The sequence below is a fragment of the Tamandua tetradactyla genome, chromosome 4, assembly GCF_023851605.1.
Source record: "Tamandua tetradactyla isolate mTamTet1 chromosome 4, mTamTet1.pri, whole genome shotgun sequence".
NCBI lineage: Eukaryota > Metazoa > Chordata > Mammalia > Pilosa > Myrmecophagidae > Tamandua > Tamandua tetradactyla.
In genome coordinates this window covers 16645000-16672017 of record NC_135330.1, presented here as the reverse complement: position 1 = coordinate 16672017, position 27018 = coordinate 16645000, and the positions used below count along the sequence as shown (strand labels likewise).

The following is a 27018-nucleotide window of genomic DNA, read 5'->3' as shown; positions in this document are numbered from 1 at the left end:
TTTGCTTGGTTTCCCTACCTCAATCCTCCTTCACTCCCAAATGCTACCAGATAACTTCCTGAGTCAAAATTTCATCAAGCCATCCCCTTATTCCACAATCATCAGCAGCAGGATAAAATCCAAACTCCTCAGGCATCCAATGCCCTCCCCAATATAGGCTCAATTTATCGTCCCCACTTAGGTCCCACTGCTGCTCAGTGCTGTCTAACTTAGGTTGCAAAATGCTTCTCAGCCCCAAATACACTACCTTATTGCTTTAATGCCTCCATTAGGGAAAGCCATATGCCCCCATTCAGACCCCACCCCTCTCCAAAATTCAAATCTTATCCTTCTAAACCAAATTTAAACCCCATATCCTTTATTGATGCTTCTCTAGCTATTCCCAGTCCATGGTGACTTCTGAATTCTTTGAGTTTCTGTAGCATGTTATATCTTCAGTTTTCTTTCATCTTAGTTATATTAACATAAATTTTATGTACATGATAAGCATGGTGTGCATCTGCAAGTATTGACATGGAAAGATACATGATATGTTGGTGACTTAGGGGATGAAAGCAAGTTTCAAAATGCTGTGTAGCTTATGAGCCATTTCTTTTAAAAAAAACAAAACCATGTATACATACACACACAGAGGTATATAAATGGAGGGGCTATTTATTTTTCCTTCGTGCATTTTACTTTGTACATTCTGTGTTGGTTGAATTTCTTTCCACTGAGCATGTGCAAATATTAATTTAAAAAAGAAAAAACGGGACCCTACCAATCAAGACCAAGGAGTGAAAATGCTTCAGGGCTCATCCCTTGACAAAAATTTTTCACAACCAGCAAGAACTGGTAGAAATATATTTCTCAAAGCTCCCCAAAATAGTTAGATTGCAGTAACAGGGTACATGCCAAATCAAGAAAAGAGCTACTTACAAGTGGTAAGCTCTCCCCCAACCCCCACGGGCTTGGAGCTGAGCTGCCCATACTCCCCATGCATGGATCCCTGGCTCCAGATCTGGAGAAGGTAGAGTAATCCTTGTGCACAAACTAAGTGCATTTACGTCTGCCCCAATCTGTTTGTCTGGTGGTGGCCTGAGGGATTCGCCATCCCAGAACTTGCCCTGCATGTAGAATGCCACCCACCAAGCAACTCCTACAGAATGCCATGGGAAAGCAGCTAAGTGGCTTCCTAGGGCAAAGAGTCACTGACTGTAGGGCATGCAATGCAGGGCCTGGGACCATGCAAAAATGGTTTCCTAGGGAGGAGGGGAGGGGACATGAATTCCCTCATGCCCAAGAAAGGATCAGGGAGGCCCATATGCTTTGACCTGGAGCTATTCTTGAAACTCATTGTTTGGACAAGCTCTGAAGGAAAGCACTGGCACAGGTTGATCTGGAAAGATGTATTGTTTTTCTGTTTTTTCCTACCTTTCTTTTCTTTACTTTGGTCAGCTCCTACCTTTTTAAGAACTCTCTTTGATAACATTGGCTGGATACAAGCTTAAGGAACAGATGATTCTGAGTCTAAATTCCAGAAATAACACATGAAAATACCAAAATGTCTATGCCTGAACAAAATATTACAAAACACACAGAAAACAGGAACTGATGGCCAAGACGAAGAAGAAAATTGGAGCATTAGAAACCATCAATAAGAAGGTACAGACTTGGGATATACCAGACAAAGACTTTAAACATGGTCTTATCTATGTTCAGAAAACTAAAAGCAAAAACATGGACAAAAAACTAAAGGAAATCAGGAAAATTATAAATGAACACAAATAAATTATCCATAGAGAAATATAAACTATGAAAAGGAAATTATGAAAACGAAGCTGACAACCACAGTAATAGAACTTTAAAATTTCCTAGAGGAGTTCAACAGCATTTTGAAGTAGTCAGAAGAAAGAACCAGTGAACCTGAAAATAAAACAATTGAAATCATCCCATCTAAGAAAGAGAAAGAGGAAAGAATAAAAAAAAAGTGAACAGAGCCCAAGGAACCTATGGGATACCTTCAAGTAAACCAAAGTATGAATTGTGGGAGTCCCAAAAGGAGAAGAAAGAGAGAAAGAGGCAGAGAGAATATTCAAGGAAATAATAGCTGAAAGCTTCCCAAATTTAATGAAAGATATGCATATATACATACAAGGCTCTCAATGAACTCCAAATATAACGTAATATAATTGAATTATTTAAATGCCAAAGATAAGAGAAATTCTGAAGGCCATAAGTGAGAAGCAGCATATCATGTACAAGGAGCCTCAATAAACTCAGTACTATTTATCATTGGAAACCCTGGAGGCAAGAAGGCAGTGGATGGCATACTTAAAGAGCTAAAAGCAAAAAAGTACCAACCAAGAAGTCTATATCTGGCAAAACTCACAAAAATAAAGGACAGATTAAGACATTCCCAAGTAAGCAAAAACTGAGGAAATTTATCACCACTACATTGACCCTATAAAAGATGCTAAAGCAAGTTCTGCAGGTTGAGAGGAAAAGACATTCAACAACAGAATGAAGCTGCAGGAAGAAATTAAGATCTCCGGGAAGCGTAATGACAGGGGTAAATATAAATGCCAATACTAGTATATCTTTGGTTTGTAACTCCATTTTTTTTTACTTCCAACAGAATCTAAAAAGGTAAATGCATAAAATTTAATGAGAAATAAGTGGTTTGGGACTCATAATATACAAGCATGTAATTTGTGATACGAACTACATAAAGGTGGAAGGACAGAAGGATAGAGCAGCGTAGCTTGCACGTACCATTAAAGTTGAGTTGGTATCAAAACAAACAATATTATTAGGATGTTAAATTTAAGCCCCATGGTAACTACAAATAAAATAGTAGAGAGTATGCAAGCTCAATGAATTAGAAATTAGAGTATAGGTTGCTGGGGGCAGGGACAGAGAGAATTGGGTGTTGATGCAAAATGGGTATTGCATATTTGGGGAGATGGAAAAGTTTCAGTAATGGAAGGTGGTAAGGGTCCAACAACAGAGTGAACATGATTAATCCCAAGGGGTGGTAGCGTGGAAGTGGCCAAGATGGGAAAGTTTATGTTGTATAAATGTTCCCACAATAAAAAAAAGAAGAAAAGAAAGAAAGAGCAACTAAAGTGATAATGACAATAAAAGGCAATACATGATCCTGGGTGGGAACTAACAAAGGAGGAAAGAAGTCAAAATGTCACTATTGAGACATATGAAAAAAATGTAATATTGGTTGTACACTTTAGATTAAACTGTTAAATTTCTTGAACTTGATCATTGTACCTAAGGTCGGTACGTAAGTGAATATCCCTGTTCTTAGGAAATATAAATGGCAATATTAAGTGTTCAAGGAACATGATTTATACAACCTACACTCAAGTGTTCAGAAAATGGATTGATTAATAGGCACTGAGACAGATAGACAGATTGATAGACGGATTGGTGGATGGATAACCTGATGAATAGATAGAATGATAAAGGCAAATGTAGCAAAATGTTAAAATTGGTGGAGACGGGTCTTTGGGGGAGATAGGGATATGCTGGAGTTCTCTGTATGGGATTTGTATTACTTTTGTAAGTCCTGTAAATTTGAAAGTATTTGAAAATAAAGTTTAAAATAAAAAAATGCTGTTTTAAAAAACTTACATTTTTCAAATAACACAATAAACATTCAGAGTACTGTGTGCCAAGTACTCATCTCAGTGTTGGGAATTCTAAAACTGCTTCCTGTGGCATTGACCTAACAGAAGAGAGACCAGCAAACCCAGGAGGAGGTGACGTGGTAAGTGCTGTTAAACAGAGAGATGCAATGTGCAGGAGGACTCAAGAGGGCAGATGTTAACCCTGCTATTTAGGGGATCACCAAGGGCTGGATCCACAATGGGAAGGATGAATGGGTGTTTACCAAGAGAGAAGAATAATCTAGCATTCTTGGTGGAGGGGAAAGCATGTGCAAAACCAAAAGCATTTAAGTGCTTGCTTTCTCTGGGGAGCGGTAAGTAATTTTGCATGGACAAAGAAGAGTATACAGAGTGCTGAGGCAAGAGATAAGACCACAAGGAAGAGTTGGGGACCTACTGTGGAGATCAACGTGTTGGCACTGGAAATTCATTCTTTATATATCAGGGAATCATAGACTGTTTTAAGTATGGGCATAGTGTGATTTCACTGGTATCGTTCATAAATTATACCATTATGTTTTTAATAATTTCTCTGTGTCTATTGCATATATCTTTTTCCCCAATGCCCCAATTGGTGGGGCTCCAGCTTCTCCAGGGAAGAACACAGGCAGGTGGGAATTTCTTACCAGAGTAGTATAATTGACTTAAACATATTATCCACGATTCTTGCTAAAATTATAGAAACTGTTCATCTCAGGTACATTGTTCAGGTGGTAGCCCTTTGCCTAGAAACATAGCATCTCAATTCTCAGAATTACTGTCTGAGTGATCAGTGTAATAGATGATACTGCATCCCTTCTTCCTCTCTTCTACCCCTACCCCAGCCCCCACACCCAGCTTCCCACTCGGAGGCCACGGACAAGGCAGAGTCCACCCCCAACTGCTCCTACCTTTGTGGATGCACTGGGGAGCTGGCTGGCTGGCCCAGAGAGCATGCACATGGCTCTTGATGATAACACCTCAAATAGGAGAAAAGAAAAGTGGTTTTCTGCTGACGCCTGTGTGTACAGCCGGCTGAGCTGTTTGGCACAGTCTCTGCTGCTGTGTATTCATGATGCCAAATTTCAGCAAAAAAAAAATTCTGAAAGATATAATCAAAAGAGTGAATTTGGTTCACCATTTAAAAGTTTGTGTGTTTCTCCCTGCCAAATATCTGCTCTATGAGGGGGAATGCCAAGCTACAGGCATGAACCCCAGAACAAGTTTAAACCCCCGGTGCACAAAAATCAGGGACAGATTCTGCCATATGTGTTGCCACTTGGCTGAGTTTCCCAACTGCTCAGATGATGTCTATTGCAAATCTTCTCGATGGATGGAAGAGAAACAGAAGTGCCATTTCACTGTCTAGGCAGGAACTGGGTGAGGAAGCAAGAATAGGGGTAAGGAGGCTGGAAGAGTGGAACTAGTCCGTGTAGGTGGATCCAAATGAGAATGGCTATGCTCTTGGGCCAGAGAAATATACCTCCTTGAAACAGGGTGCTGCCTGCTCCCTCAAATGCCCATGCTTTCAACAATTTAATGCTGAACCAGCCAGTCCCATGTACTCCTTGGTCCTTCCTTCCTTGGGGACCAAAATATGTCCAATATTTATACTGGTGGGTGAAGCCTTTTCACTGCCTAGTGAAGCAAGCCGGTAGGTTTGGTTGTGTTTTCTTCCTTACTTAGGTTTTAAAGGCATGATAAGATAAACACTGGAAATAGAACCCATACTTGGTAGAAATTAAGTCAACCTGGCTACCTACACCTGCTTTCTTACTCTTAAAAAGGAAAAGCAAGGTGGGTTTGAGTGGAATTAAGATGATTCTGTGTCAGGAAATTCAGGAATGTTTGAATGCTATCCCAAACCAGAGGCACCCACACCATGAGGTCCTGAGGAAAAATTGACCCTGAAGCAATGGACTTGGCTCCCAAAATCAATGCTGTGAACTCTGGGGTGGGGGGGTGGGGTCAAGCACCATTTCTTATTTCTTCCAGAACCAGCCTGGTATGTATAGCTTCAGACCAAAGCAGGTTATATTTCAGCTGATTATTTCATTTATTCTAATTCCCAAGTCTTGGTATGCGATTTTACCACCCTCTAGACACTGGAAGCACGAAGAATGTAGCATGCAAGAGGGCCATATGACTAGGCACCCTCCATATGAAAATGGGAAGATGGGAGAAAGACAAAGGAGAGAAATGAACCTTTAATACACAGCGACTCCACAGATATGGGCTAACCAGGGACCTAAAAGCTAACTCACTAGGTCAAGCCCCGACCCCATCTTCCCTATCCCCTTCCACTCTGCTATACAAAGATATTATGGTTTTCTAGAAAACTTTGGATTGTTAGAACTGAAATAGACCTCAAAGATCACTTAGTTGAACCAATCATTTTTACAAAAGAAAAGATGATAGAAAACACAGGAGGATATGCCACAGCCCATCAGTGGCAGCAGAGCTATTCTCCTCATCCCCAGCATTTTCCACAATGCCAGCTTTCTATGTATGGCATTGTTTGGTGGTTCTTTTGCAAATGTGATGGTTTTCATTTTCCCCCCAATCATGAGGCATTCATTCTGTGCTTCAGAAAGAAAACATCTTAAATATCCATGAGTGTTAAACAGTTTTACATCCCTCTAATACTGTGGGGTCACTCTGAATGAGTTCTGGAATAAATTATCAAATTTTGGTTAAATGAGTTATTTCAGGACTAAATATACAAATTCTCTATGGGGGCCCAAATTGGGACATGTGTTAATTAGTGAATGATGCAGTTCTATCATAGACTTGCTCCCAGGCTCCCTAAACACTTTTTTACAAAACAAAAATTCATGTTGCTGTTACTATATTATCATTTTGAAGTTCAAAAAAAAGTAGGCCACTGATGCCAAGTAGATCTTTTGAGGGTCTTATCCCCTAGCAGGTGTGTAGGTTAGCAGTATTTAGCAGAAAGGATAGAGGGGGCAGAGGCCTGGTGGGAAACTTGGGTCTTGTAAGCCTGCAGTTCTAGAAAGTGTCACTTAGCCATGAATTGTAAAACAAGCAAATCCTCTTCTTGTTCCAATTGAAGGCAAAAGTGGGTAAAATTTGCATGTAAGGGAAGAAAAAAAGAGATTATTCAGCAGGAGTACTTTCCTGTGCCCTGAATCCAGATTTCACTGGGTGATTTTTGCACTCTGTACAAATCAGAGCCTTATGCATTCCAAGACAGGAGTGTTTAACTTGCAAACTCAAAGATTTTGACACAATTCAGTAGATACATTAAACAAAGAAAATGTTGGGTGGACTGTAGAGATCTGTGACATTCTTCTGAAAACCTTTCCTGAATTTGTAGTCTCCAAATAGTTAAGGCGGATACAGCAGCACTCCGCTGTGACCTTTTGGTTGACCTGTTTGGTGCCTTTCAAAGGATTATCCCCAGGAGAAGATGGGCCCCAGGATGACCTCTAGCAGGGGAAAGATCAGGGAGCAATCACTCCAGCACCTTCCACTCTTTTCCCAACCCTGGCTCAAACATCCAAGTTACTCTAGGAAAAGATGATGGCAAGGCATCTAACGTTTAAGGAGGAAAAGTTCTAAAGAATACTTTGCCTTCTGAGTATGGAGAAGTAAGGCGAGAAAATCATACCAACTTGCCCTTGGTGATGATATAATGATTCATTTATTCATTCACCATATATTTATGTATACCTACCATGTATTAGTAATCACTTGGAATATAGTGAAATTTCCTGCCTCATGGGACAGACAAACTATCTACAATAAACACAAAAAATAAAGGCATGTGTTAGTCAGGGTAGCTGGACTTGCCTGTGATGACAAACCAATCCAAAAATTTCAACAGCTCAACATGAATATTTCAAGTCCAATCCCATGAGGCAGCTCGCCTCCATTTTGTATTGACACCATCTGGAAATAGTCCTCAAATTATCGAAGAAGGGAAACCGAGAATTGAGGAACCCCTGGGATGCTTCTAGGGCCCAAGCCTACATACCATTGACAAAATCCCGAGCCTGAGGCCACCCAAGGAAGCTAGAAAACGTAGGGGAGAATGTAGATATGCATTAAGCACTAACAATCTCTGCCTCATAAAATCTTCTAAGCATAAACCTATGAAGTTATTGGCCTCTAGAACCCTCATCAGCCTAACAGTGACAGAAGAAAGAGGTAAGGTTTGTCCACCCTCCTCAGATCACCCACTCTGTCCAGTGGAGACACAGTTAGGGGGCAGTTCCCTGACTCACGTATGCCTTCTGGCAGGCCACACCCTTTGCTTCATTGTTTTCTTTCATTATTGAGAATTCCCCTCAAATCATACATTGACCCTTTCCACTCTCTCTAGTCACTGATTGGCCATGAAGATTCCTCACAGCTATTTCCATAATGCTTGCTCTCACTGAGCCTGAATTAGATGCTCTTTTGAGAAGCAAGAATGGATGATTCACTGTGTAATTAGACTCTTCATCTCTCTATCACTGCGAGTTCTTCAAGGGCAAGAACCTCCTGGGTTTTATATGCCCAGGATCTAGTATAGTTTCCAGCATGTACATAGGTGATTCTCAATGAATACTTGTTGATCAGAAATGAATTTAACTTTGATATACCCTCAAACGCCTAATGCACATAACAGACACTCCATAAAAGCTTGTTTGATGAATCATTATAGATGTAAAGAAGTAATGATGTGGTCTTATGAAGAGGAAAATAGTATTTCTCATCAAAAGCATCTCTACAAGATCATCTCTGTGTTCTCTTGGGTGTAGATGGGCACTAAGGGAAATAACACTGATGTTAGACCAAGAGCCTGGAATGAGTAGGCCTCCACTGACGATCCAAATTGGTTTGGGTACCAGCTGGTGCTAGGGTTGAAGCGTTTTTCAAGCTCGCTAATAAAGAACTCTGGCTGGCTTTAGGGAGGACTGGGTCAATCCAGTGACTTCTATGAACTGAGCACTGGACCAGTCTTTGATAGTTGCAGAGGGAACTGCTGGTTTTGACTGCCGTTTCCTTCTGCCCATCACCAGGAGCATGTCCTTTAAGTGAACAAAAGGCAGACTCCAGGGGAAGAGCTCAAGGCCCTAGGCTTTGTAAGGAGCCCACTGGGGAATACCTGACTGCAAGGCTGGAACAGATGAAAGGCTCCTTTTTCTCCATTTGGCTCATAAAAGTAACACCGTGGCTTGAATCCACTAACTGTGCAATCTCCTACAACAGAGCAGCTCTGAGACCTGGAGACAGGCAGGGGGACAAACGAAGGGGGAAATGCTGCCAATACTGGAAACAAAAGCTTGCTCACATTGCTGGAGTTACACGGGATGTAGCCTAGGAGTTTTGCTTTCATAAAAACATAAAAGGAGCATTTGGAGTCTCGGCTGGAGAGGACAGAACAAAATTCTTATTGTTCATGAGGAAAATCAGGAAAAACTGGAGGGCAGTGCCAAAACAAACGTGTGTTTACAGAGCCAGCAAATTTCCCATTACAAGATTGTTAAAAGTACAGGTTCCCTTTCCTCAAACTGTCCTTTACCTTCCTTTCTTTAAAATTAAGTCCCCAGAGAAATTCTCAGAGATGGGCTATGGGAGCTTGTTTCAGGCCCTTGCTTTATTTCCTCCCTTTCCTTCTCTAGCTGTCTTTCTGTACTGGGCTAAAGCATGGCAGTGTTTAAGGACAAAGTGATTGAAAAGGATCAGACTTGAAGCTCATTCTCAAAATTTAATTGGCAGTTCTAATTATATATGGAAACATGACCTAAACTAGTAATACCTAATAATTCACATATTTGATGACTTACCATGTGCTAGAAACCACTCACAGCACTTTACCTATGTTAGCTCAGCTGCACTATCCACTTCTTAGATGGGTATCATTAGAATCATCAGCATTGTAAAAGTGAGCGAATTGTAAAACAGAAAGGTCAAATGATGGCCCTGTGGTCACCCAAAGAGTGAAAAATCAGGCCAGGTTTCAAAGCCAAGCAGCATGAGTTCAGACATTGCCTTAAATACTGCACTATTTGGCCTCTGAGATGGATCATTGTCCCTAGTCCAGTCTTCGTGCCCCACCCCCTCCTGTGCAGTTTTCAGTAAAACTGGGTGGACTGCCCTGACCTTCTGCTGCCCTTGCCTTTGTTTCTGGACACCATTGCCTAATCACTTACCTCTGTTTTATACAGTGAGGCAAAGTTCCACTGAAGCTCCAGAAACACAAGTCAAGTTTCACTCAGACACCAAATTTCAGGCAAGTTACACTGAGGCTCCAGAAACTCTCCACCCAAATGCCTGCTCTAATATCTAGGTTCCTATGCTATGGGAGGGGAGATTAAACCTTCAAATGCCTCTCTGATTCTTGGTCAGTTATTCTTCATTCAACCATCCCATTCTGCCTCTGATACAGCCCCCTCTACTCTCTTTCCTTGCTAATAATCTTCAGTGCCTATTTTCTGCCCTGTATTTAGAAACTAGGTCATATTCATTCCACTGCCTTAAATTTCTCATATCATTCTTTAATTTTACGTTAGTCTCATTAATATTCTAAATTTCTCAAAAGCAAAGACCATGTATATACTTCCATATTTCTTTCACAGCATAGCAGAGTTATTGCGTGAATAAAGTAATGGCCATTTTCTCTCCTCTCCATTTATACTTGACCCCAACAAGTCAAAAAGATGTAGGTTAAACTTTAGGCAACCATGAAATGCTGGGATGGGCTGTGGCATGTTTACTATGAAAACTTTAGGAAACTGAGGTTATGAGTATCGTCCAAGGAATCAGGGGCTGGGATTGACTCCATCACTTATTCTCTGCCAAGACATATCTCCATCACCTCTGAGTCTGGGAACCCTGACCTCAAGGGCCCATTTGGTGTAGATATGCCTCTCAAGGTTTTCAGAAGGGAAAAGTTTCAGAGAGGGAGAATGAAAAGAGTCCTTGAAACAGTTCTTCTTGACCAAGATGCCCACTTAGATACACATGAAAACCAAAGAAAATGGAAACAAAGAAGTGTATAATCAGAAATAAATTAAGTACTTTAAGTGCCCCTGGTTGATTTTCTCTACACTTTGGACACACAAGGTAGAAATTAGGTGATGCCCAATATGCCTTCCAACTCTGATATTGTTTTAACTTCAATATGGCTGTTTTTATAGCCATTCCCCTAGTTGATCATTGAGCATTTTGGGGTCCCTCCAGAATCCCCCACAGTAAGGCAACATAAAACAAACAATAAGAAACCCATGGATTCTGAAGTCAGTCTTTAGTCCAAATCCCATTTCCATAATTTAATAATAATAGGGTTTGGGGCGAATTTTTCTCTCTCTGTTTCTCCCAGGCTGTCATGAAGATGAAACAAGGCATCATGAATTTAGTATTGCTTCCAGCTTAGTCCTCAGTAGTTTTGACCAAGGTTTCCTTCTTTATTCTAACTCTACTTATTTTCTTCTTTACTTGAGTATTTCCTTTTCCCGACCTTCGGTTTGTAATGTTTGCAACTTCTCTGCTGTTGTCTACAACTTTTATTGCTACTTTCTTCAGCTCAATTCCAGCTCCAAGTTGAAAGAGTAGGGAAACAGAAAAGTTAAAATATAAAAGTATTCAGCTTGGAAATTCTAAATGGAAAAGTGCTGCAAATCAGCCATGGCCTGAAAAGGAATAAAATGTTATTGAGTTTTTGTAAGTCTGAATGTAACATCTGGGCATACAATTTGTGAAGAAACAAATCAGTGTTTCCTTCATTCATTGATACTTTTGCGTTGGGGTTCATAGCAGCCCTGGACAAATTTCTCGGGGATGGGCTCTAAAGCAGTATAGTAGTATTTTGGAGAGGAGCAGGACAAACATCTACTAAACTACCAGTCAGGAAATAGGAGTTTGAATCCATAATTTGATGTGTGACTTTCACATGATCTTTTGTTCCTTATGGTCAACCACCAGGCTTTATATTAGGCAAGCTAATCACGTTATCTTTTAGGTTATGGACTGGATTCATGAAGCACTCAGTTCAACCTCTTACAACATGCTTTCAGCATGAGTATTGAGTACAATACAGTTAACACATAAGGTAGAATATTTGTGCTCAAAGAAAGGTAGATAGTTTAATGAAGTGTCCAAAAATACAAAACTGAGCCACATCTGAGTGGAGAGAAGAATGAGGAGAAACTTCATAAACAAAGTAGTTTTTGAGTTAAGACCTAAGAGATCATTGGTATCCATCATGCAAAAATGGAAGGTAGGACAATACAAGTACTACAAAATCTATATTTATGGGAGAGGTCAACTTGGAGGAAGAACAGAGAGTACCTAAAGGAATAATGAATGCAATAATTGAAAAGGTTGGAGAAAGGGGGCAGGGAGATGTTGCATCGGTTTAAACAATGAGAACTTAACAATGATTAAGTTCATGTTTGGTCAAACAAGCCCTGGCCTGGTTGTTACTGGGAAGATACTTCATGACTTTAAATCATTAGTCAGTTGACTACATCTGTGGCTGTTTACATCTACAATAAACTAAGGAGATTGCCTTCAGCCAAGAGAAAAGTCTCATCCAATCAGCTGAAGGTCTTAAAGGGAGAACTGATGATTTCAGCAGTCAGAAAGAAGAATTTCCATCTCCACTTCAGCCAGCTAGTTTCTCCTGGGGAATTCATCATAAACCTTGGACTTGACCATCGCCACAGTCAAATGAGCCAATTCCTATAATATATCTTATAATATTTACATTATACATATACACATATATACTGCCTGTCTGTTCTGTTTCCCAAAAGAACCTTGACAAATACGGGATGTCATAGAGCTGCTGAGGTGCTGAAGACAGACTAGTGTCTTCAGAGGACGCGTTTGCAAATATCCTTATTGCCCAGACATTAAGAAGCCAATCTTTTCTACTATGATCCCTCATTTCTTTCCATTTTCTTATTGGGTGGGTGAATCACTGATTTCAAAATTGGATGGAAACTCAGAAATAATCTAGTTCCTTCTCCCATTTTACCGATGAGAAAACTGAAATGTAGAGCGTTCTCCAAGGCATCTCAGCCAGCAGAGGCCACATCCCTTGATTCAGGGCTTTTACCCCCTCACAAGGCTGTGTCTTGTGATGAAATGACTTCTTTCTGTTCTCTTTTTTCACTCCAGGACTATTTTTATCATTCGCATTGTTAATATACTTTGGAGACATGCCTGTTCTGGAATAGAGCAATGGCTTTGCTAAACAGCAGTATTCTTTAAATCCCTTTTCTCTTAAAGAGCGAAAAGACTACTTGGCTCTCTTCCAAAGATTCTTGGAATATTTAACCCAATGGACTACTCAGAAGATAATACGAAGTCAGCACAATATGCATGCAAGACTAGGGAAGAGTGAAGAAAGGGTGGCCCTCTAATAAGATACTGATAATTGGGTAGAGGTATCTTCTGTAGAAGCTTTAAAAAATAGATTAGACAATGCAAACCTATGGTTCCTTGAGACAAGTTAGATGTTAACTTAAATGGAAATAAATGTCATTAGTGTTTTCAAGTCCAAAAATATTTCTGATTGATATGAGCTCTTACACTGGAGTAAACTCAAGTCTTAAAATTAAAATTTATAGAACTCTCAAAATTATTAAACCCATATTTCATGGTACTTGAATAACACATTGCAAGAAATTCATGTATCAACTTTCTATTTTGCTACATAACAAATTATCACAATTTAGTGGCTTAAAACAACACACACCTACTATCATTCAGTTTCTATGGGCCAGAAACCTGGGCATCATGTGGAATCCATAATGGATTGCTCCACTTTGTGTCTCACAGTACCTAAATCCAGATTTCAGCATTCTTATGTGAATGTCAGAACCTTAGGGTCCTCTTTAAAGCTCATCCAGATTCTTAAAAGAATTTCACTCCTTGTAGTTGTAGGTTAAAAGTTCTTTACTTTCTTCCTGACTGTGAGCCGGGAAATTCTCAGTCCTTAGAGGCCACCATGTGTGAACCCCTCCATAAGCAGTTCTCAACTGGCTTTTGCTTTTTTCCAGGCCAGCAGGAGAATGGCTTCTGGTTCTCCTTTAAGGGATCACTTAATTGAGTCAGGCCCACCCAGGATAATCTCCTGTTTAATTAACTGAAAATCAACTATTGAGGGATGTAAAATTCTTTTTGCCATATAACATTCTTATTTGGAGATACCACCCACATTCAAGGACGGTGTGATTATACAAAGCATGTATACTAAGAGGCAAGAATCTTAGAGGTCATCTTAGGATTTTGCCTATCACAATGTGGATATTTCCTAGCTCCCTGTCCAGTCCAGGGGTCTCTTCAAGTCAGGGATAAGTTTTAAAAAGCCATTGGTTGGATTAATGAAAGGGCGAACTAATTGAAATTAATTTCCCCAGGCTTTTATCTGTCTCTAGTTTGTATCTGGCTATGCTGAGAGTCTTTGGCACCCATTATAATTAAGCATAGATTTTCACAAATAAATGGCGGTTTGTAACAATGATTTGCCAATCTAGCTGACACCTTTAGGGAGTAAAATTTCATAAAATCAGTATAATGACTAATTGCTTTCAGAACTAGCCTATTCATCAACATGTATTTATTGAACACCAACCTCATATGTACTAGACTAGATGGGAGATGAAACAAAAGAAATACCGTGTATCATCTTTTTTCTCAAGAAGCTTGCAATACTATAGAAAACACAGCTCTGAAACATGTGAAATAATATTTAAAAACCAGGACAGAACACTTAATATTTACATCTAATTTTAATGGGGTAGTTTGTATATATTGTAGAAACTTACAGAAGAAAAATCAAGATTAGGTGATGTAAGAAGAAAAGATTCTAAATGATATAATTCCTAAAAATGAAGCATGAGAGATCAAGATTAGACTCAATCTGTTAGAGCTGTGACATAACACAATGAAAGCCATAACTAAGCTAAATTAGTGTGAAATGGATTTGTAGGATGGAATGGAGGGAGAAGAGATTATAGTTGTGAAAATCATCTAGAATGTTAATGTATTAACCCAAATGTGAGGTGATGAGGGTTTAGACATCGTGGTAGTGTTAGGAGTAGTCAAGGGGAAGCAATAAGTGATCATTTGAATGAGAATTCAGCAAGATTTGGTCTGTGACCTGATGTGTTAGTCAGCGTTCTCTAGAGAAACAGAACCCACAGGAGAGATCTGTAAATATGAGATTTATAAAGCTGTCTCACACAACTATGGGAATAAAAGAGTCCAAAATCCATAGGACAGGCTGTACAGTTGGCGGCTCCGATGAAGGGTCTGGATGAATTCCACAGGAGAGGCTCACTGGCTGCAGAAGCAGTGAGAGAGGCTCTCTTTTTCCTTAAGAGCCTTCACCTGATGGGATTGGTGTGGGAGGTATGCCTCAGTTGATCTTAGATGTAATCAGCTACAGATGCGATCAACTAGCTGACGATTTAATCGACCGGCCATGAAATAGCCTTGCAGCATATGCCAGACAACTGGGCTTACTCATTTGGCCAGGTTGACCCCAGAACATAACCATCATACCTGACATGGAAAATAGAACAGAATTGAAACCTACAGTTTTAAATTTAGGAGGCTGCAGCAAAGACTGATGGCTACATAGCAAATCCATTTTCCTTTGTCTTTCCTGCACAAACAGGGAAACTACATTTTTCAGCTTCCCTGGCAGATAGGTGTAGTCACGATACTGAGATCTAGCCATTAGAGAGAGCATAAATTATTCATTTCTAGGTCTGGCCCATACAGCCTCCCACGTGCAATCCTCCGTTTTCTTTTCCCCTTCTACCTGGCTGGGTTGCAGGCAACTATCAGATCCAAAATGACAGTGTGGAGAAGGGCCACTTTGCAGACTTGTTCACCCACCCTGTGCCGTTACGTAAAGAAAAACCTAACTTTATTTATGTTGGGCCATTTTACATGTTTTTGTCCATTTATTTTAAAAATAAGCCTACCTAACTATTGGCTTAAAAAATGGAGGTACCACTAATAGAAGTAGTGAGTTTGGGATGGGGATGCTCATTTTGGGCTTCTGTGCCGGTTAGAAGTTATGATGTACCCCAGAAAAGCCACATCCTTTAATCCTCATTCAGTATTGCTTAACAATCTTTTTGATTGTTCCCATAGAGGTGTGACCCACCCAATTGTTGGTGGTAACATTTGATTAGATGGTTTCCATGGAGATGTGTCTCCATTCGTTCAAGGTAGGGTTGCTTATTGGAGCCCTTTAAGAGGGAGGCATTTTGGAAAAAGCTCAGAATCCCGAGAGCCACCAGAACCAAAAGAGCCAACAGAACAGACAGAGCCATTGAAGACAAAGCTCGCAGATCTTGCCATGTGCCTTCCCAGCTGAGAGAGAAACTGTTCTAGCTTGCTAGCTGCTGGAATGCAATATACCAGAAACAGAAAGGCTTTTAAAAAGGGGGATTTAATAAGTTGCTAGTGTACAGTTCTAAGGCTGAGAAAATGTCCTAATTAAAACAAGTCTATAGAAATGTCCAATCAGAGGCATCCAGGGAAAGATACCTTGGTTCAAGAAGGCCGATGAAGTTCAGGGTTTCTCTCTCAAGTGAGAAGGCACATGGTGAACATGGTCAGGCCTCCTCTCTCATCTGGAAGGGCACATGGCAAGCAAGAAGTCATCTGCTAGCTTTCTCTCCCGGCTTCCTGTTTCACGAAGCTCCCTGGGAGGCGTTTTCCTTCTGCATCTTCAAAAGTCACTAGCTCGTGGACTCTCTGCTTCATGATGCTGCAGCATTCTCTGCTCTCTTCGAATCTCTCTTTCTCCAAAATGTTTCCTCTTCTTTAGGACTTGAGAAACTAATCAAGACTCACCCAAATGGGTGGAGACATGTCATCACCGAATCCAGTTTAACAGCCACTCTTGATTTGGTTACATCTCCAGGGAGATGATCTAATTGCATACAGTATTGAGCAGGGATTATTCTGCTTTTACAAAATGGGATTTTGATTAAAACATGGCTTTTCTAGGGGACATACATCCTTTCAAGCCAGCACAGAAACCCTGAACGTCAACAGCCTTCTTGAACCAGTGTAACTTTCCCTGGATGCCTCAGCATGGACATTTTCATAGTCTTGTCTTAATTTGGACATTTTCACAGTCTTAGAATTGTAAACTTGCAACTTAATAAATTCCCATTTTTAAAAGCCATTCCATTTCTGGTATATCGCATTCCAGCAGCCTGCAAACTAAAACCTCTTCTATAGAGGACCAAAGCTGAGTAGAAAATCTAGTAAGCAACTGGTGATACAGCAGAACCAAAGTTTAAGAGAAAGGACCAAAGAAAAAATAGAAATTTGTTATTTACAAAATGATGTTTGTTGATGCCATAGAATAGAAAACATTGCAGATGGAGAGAGTTTTACAAAATATGAGCAAGATTTGAGAACTAAGTCTCAAATCTTTTAAATATATAGTCAGAGTTAAAGAGGGGAAGAAGGAAGAAAAAAGCCAGTGAAGAATTGAGAGAAGAGAGAGACATAGAAAAGTAACAAAGATAGTTCAAGTCTAATTTTGATCTTAGTTTATTCCTGATGCGTTCTTCCACTGACCAACCACAGAGCAAGCCCAGATGACAGCGCATTCTTTAAACTAGGCATGCGCTGCAATGTAAATCAGCCACCGGCTGCATTCCACTTATTGCCTGACTTGTTCACCTCCATTTAATGCTCCTTAACACTCAAATGAAGTTGTTGAAAACAATGACCACCCCCCCCCCGAAAATAGGTAGCATTAGGCAAGCATAAGGTCCAGTTTATGCAAACTTCGTTAGATCTGCTTTTGCTTGACTACAAATTGGTTTATCCTCATTTGAAACTTTCATTTCTTTTACTTTGTAATCAGCATATCTTAATTTTTAAAGACAAAACGTAATCAGCTATCATCTATGTGAGCTCAAACAGTGCTTTGGCTGATATTTTTTTTTCCCCAAGAATTCATTCAAATTATCTGACTTTTACGGTCATTGTCCAAACACAACCTCAGTGTCAGCCCCACAAACCAAATGGAACTTCTAAAATCTAATTTTGCCCCTGCAGTTTGTTCTGTGGCAATCATTTTATGAAAGGAAATTTTGGTTTAGTTCACAGTTTAAAAGTAAAACTCTAATAATGGGTCTGATTTGTTTTTAAGTTCAGAAGAATAAAGAAGTTATTTTATTCCAAGTCATCAATAACTCAGTTTACGGAAAAAAATAAGTTCCAAGCAACAAAACAACTTCTAAAGGTAGATGTCAATGTCACCGAAATTTCAAAATAGGACTATTCGGGGTGAAAGGTAAAAAATATGATTATGTCAATGTTTAATACTCTGTTAATCACTCAAAAACTATGAAGCAGTGGCACACAAATGGCTCGAATAGGGTTCCATCATTCAGCCAGCCTGCAAGTGGTGTGGACACAGGCTTGCAGACACTCAACAAACACACATCATTGGTCTGATTCTCCTGCCCGTTCCCCACTGGGACACGTGCTCCAGGCGTGCTGCTCCGCATCACATTTCCCTTAGCTAGGTGAGGAATAAAACTGCAAAAGGACATGACTTATTTAAGGCCACATCTACATAATACAAAAGCAATAGATCATTGCAATCAACCCAGTAAAAAGAACTAGTCAAGTTAGAGAAAAACAAATAAGTCAGATAAATTATTTAACAATGCTGACAAAGCTGGTGACTTATCTGAAATGTCCAGTCTCCTTTGGTGATTTTTTTTTTCGCACTGTGTAAAGCCAAAGCTCCTTGATACATAAGAAGACATCACTCATTCCCTTTATTATGCAAAGCACCACTTCCCCCCCCACACACATTATTATACAATTTAACTTTTCTTCAAATTTGAGGTTGCAAAATAACAATAATGGAAATGACTTAATGATCTTTTTAATTTCTTAGGCTCGTTCAACCTCTGTAGACCCTGCTTTAATGCAAATGAAACTTTAGTGGATTGTACATTACCTACTGAAAAATAGTTTCAATTATAAATTTAATTACACTGTCTTGAGGAGATGGAAACGACAGTTTCTTTGAATTTTATACATTATGGAAACCTCCGAAGTGCCATAAATCTGCTAATTGATTTCTGTACCTGTAATGTTTGATTAGGTGTATTTTATTGTCTTCTTGGTTTTAATTAACCCTGGGCTTGTCAAAATGCTTCCAACGACAAAGGATATATGATGAAGTGTGATAAACTCTATTAACAGAGGCTGACTTTTGTCAGTAATTGCTCTCATGCACGAGAGTTATTAGAAATTAGCACGCAGAAAAAAAAAGAAACTGTACTTTTGGTAACAACCTTTATTGGCAGCCATAAATTTGTGGATTGCCCCCTATGTGCTGGTGATAAGGAAATGTGAGTGACCATAGGGTCCTCTAGAAGATCAATCATTCACTAGATGTCATATAAATTTTAAGAATGACAAAATGGAAAGAATTATGAAGTCTAATGATAAGAGTCAAAATTATACCAACATCCTTACTAGTTCAAATTAAGGAACTGGACCCAGGGATGAGCACACACGTTAAACCAAGCTGCAACCACTGTGACTGACTCAAAGCAGGTACTCAGTAAGTGTTTGTGGAATTGATGTGAGAATAAACTACCAACAAATCACTGGATTTCCCAGGGATAATTTTTTTAACACAAAAAATACCTTTATTTTGGTCTATATCTAAATCCATCCATAAAATTTCCCATGCATCCTGCCTTGAATGAGCTTGCATCAATTAATATATACTAAAAACTAAAGCATACTATTAAAATGAAAATTTGTTGGGCAGGCCATGGTGGCTCAGCAGGCAAGAACGCTTGCCTGCCATACCAGAGGACCCGGGTTCGATTCCCGGTGCCTGCCTGTGTAAGAAAATAAAAATAAATAAAATAAAATGAAAATTTGTATAACTGTTCCTTCCTTCTCCTGCACAAATGTTACCATAATTACATATTCAATAAATAGCTAAATTACTTGACGTAAATAGTCAAATCTTTCATATACTCTCTGTTCTAGTTTGCAAGCTGCCGGAATGTGACATACCAGGACTGTAACGGTTTTAAAAGGGCAATTTAATAAATTACAGTTCTAAAAGTGTAAAATTTCACTTTTTTTAGTGAAAGTGTCCAAATTAAGGCACTAACAAGAGGTTACCTTCACTCAAGAAAGGCTGATGGGACAGGAACACCTCTGTCAATGGGGTCATCACATGGCTGGCATCTGCAGGTCCCTTGCTCCTGGGCTCCGTTGCTTTCAGTCTCTGTTTCTGTGGAGGAATTTCTCCAGGGCTGGCTGTCATCTCTTGGCTTCCCTTGGCTCTCTCCAGGTTCTGGCTTGCTTAACATTGCATGGCAACATCTACTGGGCTCCAAGCATCTCCAGACATCCATGTCTCTGTTCTCCACGCGTACGCATCTGTATCAACTCTGCCTTGAAGTTTCTGTCAGCTCTGAGGCTTCTGTTATTTCTGACTCTGTCCAAAATGTTTCCTCTTTTAAAAGATTCCTGTAAACTCATTGAGACCCACCTGGAATGGGTGGGGTCACGTCTCCATCTAATAAAAGCTCCTACCCGCAATTGGGTGTGTCACATCTCCATAGAGATAATCTAGTTTCCAACCTACAGTACTGAATCAGAATGAAAAGAAAGAGTTGCTCCCACAAGATTGGATCAGGATCAAAACACGGCTTTTCTCAGGTACATACTTTCAAACCGGCACACTCTCCAAATATATTGAAGAAAAACGTCTACATATAAATTCAGTTCTGCATTCACCTATAATGAATAGAATAAAATGCTAATGAAGTTACAACACTGGACATCCCAGGCACAAAAATCATACACAGACACAAGAAGTCTATAAATCCCATTCATGAAAAAAATGCACCAAACACAGTAGCATTTATTTTCCTTTCTTTTTTAAGCAAAGGACAAAGATTGTTTACCAGCTTTACTTTTTATAAACCTAAGCTTAACATTACATATTTAAACAATTCTCAAAACTTACTAAGTTGCCAGCATTTATGCTTGTCTAGAAAACATCTTTAATTTATATTAAACCAGAAATGTATCACCATTAATGTACTAATTTTTTTCACTACTAAATACTGAGAAAAAAATGGAATTATTTTTGTAGAAAATTCATATTGGCTATGTTAACTTCACAGCAGACAAACTACTTGGCTCATATTTCAAACAAAATAGAAAAAGCAAAATCCATGCTGGTGTTAGTGTACAATTTTGTCCTACCACTACTAAAGAATCATGGTTCACCTTGGATTAAGTTTAATAAAAAAAAGTGAAGTGCATACAGAAATTTACGCAATTTTTAAAGACAAAAAGGAAAATACACTCCTATTAACATGGCCCCAAGGATAAACTCAAAAGTCTAATACAGCACGATGCAAAGGTGGCCCAGTGGCCGAATTCTCACCTGCCATTCCGGAGACCCAGGTTCGATTCCCAGGGCCTGCCCATGCAAGAAAAGAAGTCTATGACAAATGGGTGCTTGGATGAACTGCATATAAATACTTTAGATTAGGTACAGTTACACTGAAAGTAGAGTTTGTTTGAAATCCTCAAGTAATGTTCCAGTTAATCCTGAAATGGTGCTTGTTATAGTTTAACACTTCTGTTGAATGCACACATTGAATCATTTGTTATCCAAACATAGCAGCTGCTCTTTACCATTTATTGTTAAAGACTTTAACTGACCATCTTCTTCAACCTCTACTCTTTCTTGACCATTCTCAGTAATCCTTTTTGGAGTGATTTTTCTGCCATTAACCATTTTGGCAGAAGTTGATAAAGATTTGAAGCTACCCGTCCTACCACCATCAAAGGAAGTTGAAGAAAATGAAGTAAAGTCCCCAAGCCTCAGTGAACCAAATGAAGTAAATCCTTTTCAAAAGAATATCCACCTCCAAAAGATGGAAACCCACTGAAGGCTGAGAAAAAAGATCCTGTGCCCTTGTTTATGGTTCCACAGAGGCCTCTTCGATTTCCAAAAAACTCCTCAAATGGGTTAAAGAAGTCAAATGAAAATGGGTCCCTTCCACCAAAAATTCCCTGAAGACATCATCTGGATTACAGAATGTAAAGCCAAACTCAAATGGACTGTCAAAATGACTTCCACCTCCACCGCCACCATTTAATCCTTCTTTGACATATTTGTCATAGATGTCCCATTTTTTAACATCTGCTAACACCTCACATGCCTCAGATACTTATTTGAATTTTCTCTCTGCTTTTTTATTCTCAAGATTTTTATCAGGGTGCCACCTGAGTGCCAATTTATGATATGCTTTTTTAATATCCTCTGGTAAGACATGTCTCTACACATCTAGAACTTCATAGTAACCCACCATGTTTTAACAGGTCGTTGGAACAGGTCCTGAGGGGGTTGGCAGCCAGTGGCAGGAAGGAGGAGAGGCTGGGCAGTGGGGTTCATGGTTTCCTCTCAGCTCTGTCACGGCTGGGGCTGGTGGAGATGGTGGCAGCGATTCCTAGTGCTTTCTCAAAGGATAATTTTGGTTAGGATAATTTTATATTCCAAAATAATTTTAACCATAAATTCCTACCAAGCCAGACCATCCAGGTCTTTCTACTTAAGAGAGAGAGAGATTGAGAAAGAGAGAGAGATTTATGTTCTACCAGTAATGGCTTGGTAAATGAAAAGAATTGGCTCCATTGTCCAAATGTTGCAATTAACTTTTGTTTTCTTTACAGTCTGACATGGTAGTCCAAAACCAGCAAAGGTTTCTGGGGTTTTAATCACTAAGATATTGACATAAAGATACCATATGAAAATTCTAATCTGTACTGATACCATTTCATAACCCTGAACATGGGGATTGTGAGATAATTTAATGTAATCAAACAATTTTGCCCAATAAGGTTAGCAAGAGGTTGGAAGCAACTCTGTGTTGGAAATCACTGGAGTAGGGTGCCTTTGGTTTCTGATAATCAGAAAGTGAAAGCTTATAGTTAAAATATGGCAGCTGGATTAATTTCTCTTAACAGAATCAAAATTTGCAAGCTACATTCTGGTGAGATATGTGACAGGACCTCAAAATTCTCAACTAATTCTCATACTATGTTAGTATGAATCCAATTAATATTATTGCTAATGTTATTCATTCTTTCAAAAATATCTTTATTAATGTGCATGGGCAAGGCACTATGCTAGGACATTCAGGAGGCACAAGTTTGATTAAGACATGAATTACCCCAAAGAAACTTATGGACATAAAAGATTAGATAAGCAACAGGTGAGTTAGTATATGTAAAGGTTTTAGAATAGTGCCTGATATATTAAGTGCTATATGTGCTAGGTAATGCCTTAGTTTCCAGCTGCTAAAACAAATACCATACACTGGTTTCACTTAAACAACAGGAACTTACCGGCTCAAGGTTTTGAGGCTAAGAGGAGGAGTCCAAAATTGTGGGACCAGCAAGATGTTGCTTTCTTCCTGAAGACTGTGGCAGGCTGGGGCTGGCTGCTGTCAATCTGCGTGTCCTGGGCTTTTCCATCACATCAACACCTATGGCAGTGTCTTCGCATTTCTCCTCCAGATTCCATTGACTTCCAGCTTCCAGGTCTTCCCATGGCTTTCTCTGTCCATGTCTGAATTTCTTTATACTTATTATAAAGGACTCCAGCACTCTGGATCGAAACCCAGCCTAATTCAGTTGTCCACACCTCAACCCGAAATAACATCTTCAGAAATTCCCGTTTACAATCGGTTCATATCCGTATAATGGATCAAGATTAAGAACATGTTTTTTTTTTTTCAGAGCTACATAATTCAACTTTCCACAGGTATTATTAGAAAATGCTAAGCACCTATGAGTTAAATGAGAAATTATTTCTATGTGAAGAATTAAGAACAAATTTGTGGCGAAAATGGCATTGGATGTGAGCTTTAGCGGACGTATTGGATTTTTAATAAAAGGAAGAGAAGTGTAATTCTGTGAGAAATGCACAGACTTTTTGGTGCCAAGGACAGGAAAAAAAATAGATTTGCTAGATACAAGGAAGGAAGGGAGTAGAGTGCTAATATTAGAAAAGTAAGAGAAGAGAGACCTTTAACGCCAGACGGAAGAGTCTGGACTTTCTCAGTGGAAGTGAGACATCTGGTAAGTTGCTAAATACCCATTATGTACTGCAGTGCACTTTGCATCTCAAATGTGACTTTATTCTGAGCACCCTCCTAGATAGAGCTATAGAGTAAACCCAGAGGAGAAAGAGCAGGGCAAACACAAGCAAGTGGTGTTAGGAGGCTGCTAGGCTCCCCAGTTCCTGCTGATAAGGGCTGCACAGGAGGCCCCATGTGTAAGTTTAAAGAGCACCAGCTTTTGGAACTGAGAAGACCAGCAGAGAAGTTCTGGCTGTTGCACTACTGGCCCATAAGGGATAGACATTTCTGTTTCTAGAGCCTGAAACATCCGTTTTGCATTTTGAAATTCAGTAGATGAATTTAAGGAAGGAATAGTTATTGATGCAATTCAAATATATGGCCTGGAAGATCAGGTCAAAGAAACATCTCAAACAAAACAGAATTCAATAAGTTAGAATTTATGAAAGAAAAGTTAAGAGACTTGGAGTACATACCCAGAGGATTTAACAATAAAACGTTAGGTATTTCAAAAGGTAAATTAGAAATGATTTCTAATTTGTAAGTCTTCCTTTCACTTTGTAAAATTTGTCTTCCCACCTTTGTAAAACTGAAAACAGTTCACAAAGTTCCACTTAGGACTGAGAAGACAGGTAAACACCTTTCCCGTAATATATTCTGGTAAAATTCTTGGACTTCTGACAATCTTCTAAAAAGAAGAAAACAAATTACTCATATGAAACAAATAACACAGGTGTTGGACTTGACAACTGCAACTCAAATCCAGAAGAGGTTAGGTGTTTTCTAAATTGAACAAAAGGAAAATAGCACAATAAAAGTAGTACAAAAGGAAAAGGGACGGCTACCAATAATTCTACTTCCAGTCAAGATATCATCCATTTAGTAGGATATGAGAAAAATAAACAATAAAATGAAGAACTCTAACAACTTAGTAGTAAGAAGACAATACCCCCATTTAAAAATGGGTGAAATATTTGAACAAACATCTTACCAAAATAAAAAGATGCATGAGAGGCAAATGAGCACATGAAAAGATACTCAACATCATTAGTAACTATAAGATACCACTGCAAATCCATGAGAATAAGTACAATTAAAAAGATAGAAAATACCAAATGTCAGCAAGGGTGTGGCGTATCAGGAATTCTTATTCATTGCTGTTTGGAATGTAAAATGATTGAACCACTTTGGAAAACAGTTTACTAAGTTTCTTAGAAAGTTAAACATACACAATATTTGATCTAACAATTCTACTCCTAGGGATTACTGAAGAAAAATGGACATATATGACCACATAATACATATACCAATATTCATAGCAGCTTAATGCATAATTTGAATGGCCACCAACTGAATAAACAATATTTATTATAGCCATAGAATGGCATCCTCTTCATCAATAAACACAAAGTACTGATAGCTGGAAAAACTTGAATTAATCTCAAAATTATAATGCTAAGAGAAAGGAACCAGACCCAAAAGAATAAACACTGTGATTTCATTTATGTGAAATTCGAGAAATGACAAAATTATAGTGCTAAAAAGTAGATTAATGATTGCTAAGGGCCAAGGGTAGGGGGAGGGTGACTGCAAAGGGTTGTGAGGGAACTTTATGGGGTGATTATTGCAGTGGTTGGCAAAACTCATAAAACTGTACCTTAAACTTGGTGAATTTTATTGTATGTCAATAAAGGAGCAAGAGAAAGAGAACCCAAGACTCTATGTCCAGCCAAGATAACACAGCAGAATAAGAAAAAGATATATGAGAATTTAGAAAATATGCCACTAATGGGTGCTGAGAAAAATATTAATGAAAAAGTCTTTAAAAACAAATCTCAAGGAAGAACTCAAATTAGGGGAACATTTTTTTAAAGGAGGAAAGAGAAGTGAGGGATGAAAGTTGCAATGCATATAATTGAATCTAAAAGAATAATGACAGAGTGATGGATAATGAGAAGCTTCACTGTTAAGTTAGAATTCTTAGAATAGAAGGTATATGCTGCAAGGGAAAACCTAATAATAGTTTGAAATTAAAGCTATGAAATTACCTCGGCAACACCTAGGGAGGGATGGGCAAATGAATTCTAAAGATATTATCTTTTTGGAAAAGAGAGGAAAAGAAAAAATATTCTAAATATTTCTTTTAAAATATTTTAAATATTTCATAAAATATTCTAAATATTTCATTAAAAATATTCTAAATATTTCATCTTATTACTGAGGGAATAGAGTATCTTAGAAGGAGGAAACAAGTTGGCATTTTGTTTTCCAATAATAGTAAAGAAGTGCAATCAAGAAATACGTGTTTCGGATCCAAGATGGCGTCTTAGTAAGGTACATGCGTCTTAGTTCCTCCGACTCCAAATCAACTAATAGGTGAACAGAAACAGTACAAAACAACTCCCGGGGCTACAGCAGGGAATGGACACACAGCGTAACCAAGTCTGGGCTGGCTAGTCTGACTGCGAAACTCAGCTGCGGTGAGTGAGATCCCCGAGCGGCGGGCGATTTCCCGAGCAGCCGCAGCTGCGGCGGTCCGAGCTAACCCCTCCCTCCTTCCGGGGCTGGCTGAGAGACTCGGAGAGACAAGCTTCCCAGCCAAGGCGGCCGGCGCCACACTTTTGCGGGCAGCTTCAAGTCCGCGACTACAAGTCTCAGATCAGAGGGCTATCCAAAGTCTGGGCTGGCAAGTCTGATTCCGAGTCTTGGCTGCGGCGAGACCCCCGAGCGGCCGCAGCTGCGGCGGTCCGAGCTAATCCCTCCCTCCTTCCTGGGCTGGCTGAGAGACTCGGAGAGACAAGCTTCCCAGCCAAGGCGGCCGGCGCCACACTTATGCGGGCGGCTTCGAGTCCGCGACTACAAGTCTCGGATCAGAGGGCTATCCAAAGTCTGGGCTGGCAAGTCTAATTGCGAGACTTGGCTGCGGCGAGACCCCCGAGCGGCCGCAGCTGCGGCGGTCCGAGCTAATCCCTCCCTCCTTCCCGGGCCGGCTGAGAGTATCGGAGAAGTAAGTTCCCCAAGCCGAGGCAGGCGGCGCCCTTCTTTTGCGGGCGGCTTCGAGTCTCGGCTTTAAGTCCGCAGCTACGAGTCCCGGATCAGAGGGCTATCCAAAGTCTGGGCTGGCTAGACTGACTGCGAGACTCGGCTGCAGTGACACCCCCGAGCGGCGTGCGATCTCCCGATCAGCGGCAGCTGCGGTGGTCCGAGCTACTCCCTCCCCGCTTTCCGGGCCG

General features: G+C 39.7%; 1 long non-coding RNA gene and 1 pseudogene across 1 annotated transcript in view; one reads left to right on the top strand and one right to left on the bottom strand.

Annotated features, from left to right (window-relative positions):
* Positions 1-27018, top strand: part of LOC143678814 (uncharacterized) — a 461187-nt gene that overhangs the window by 102624 nt on the left and 331545 nt on the right. The window lies entirely within an intron of this gene.
* On the bottom strand, positions 21301-22015 carry LOC143678813 (dnaJ homolog subfamily B member 6 pseudogene; annotated as a pseudogene).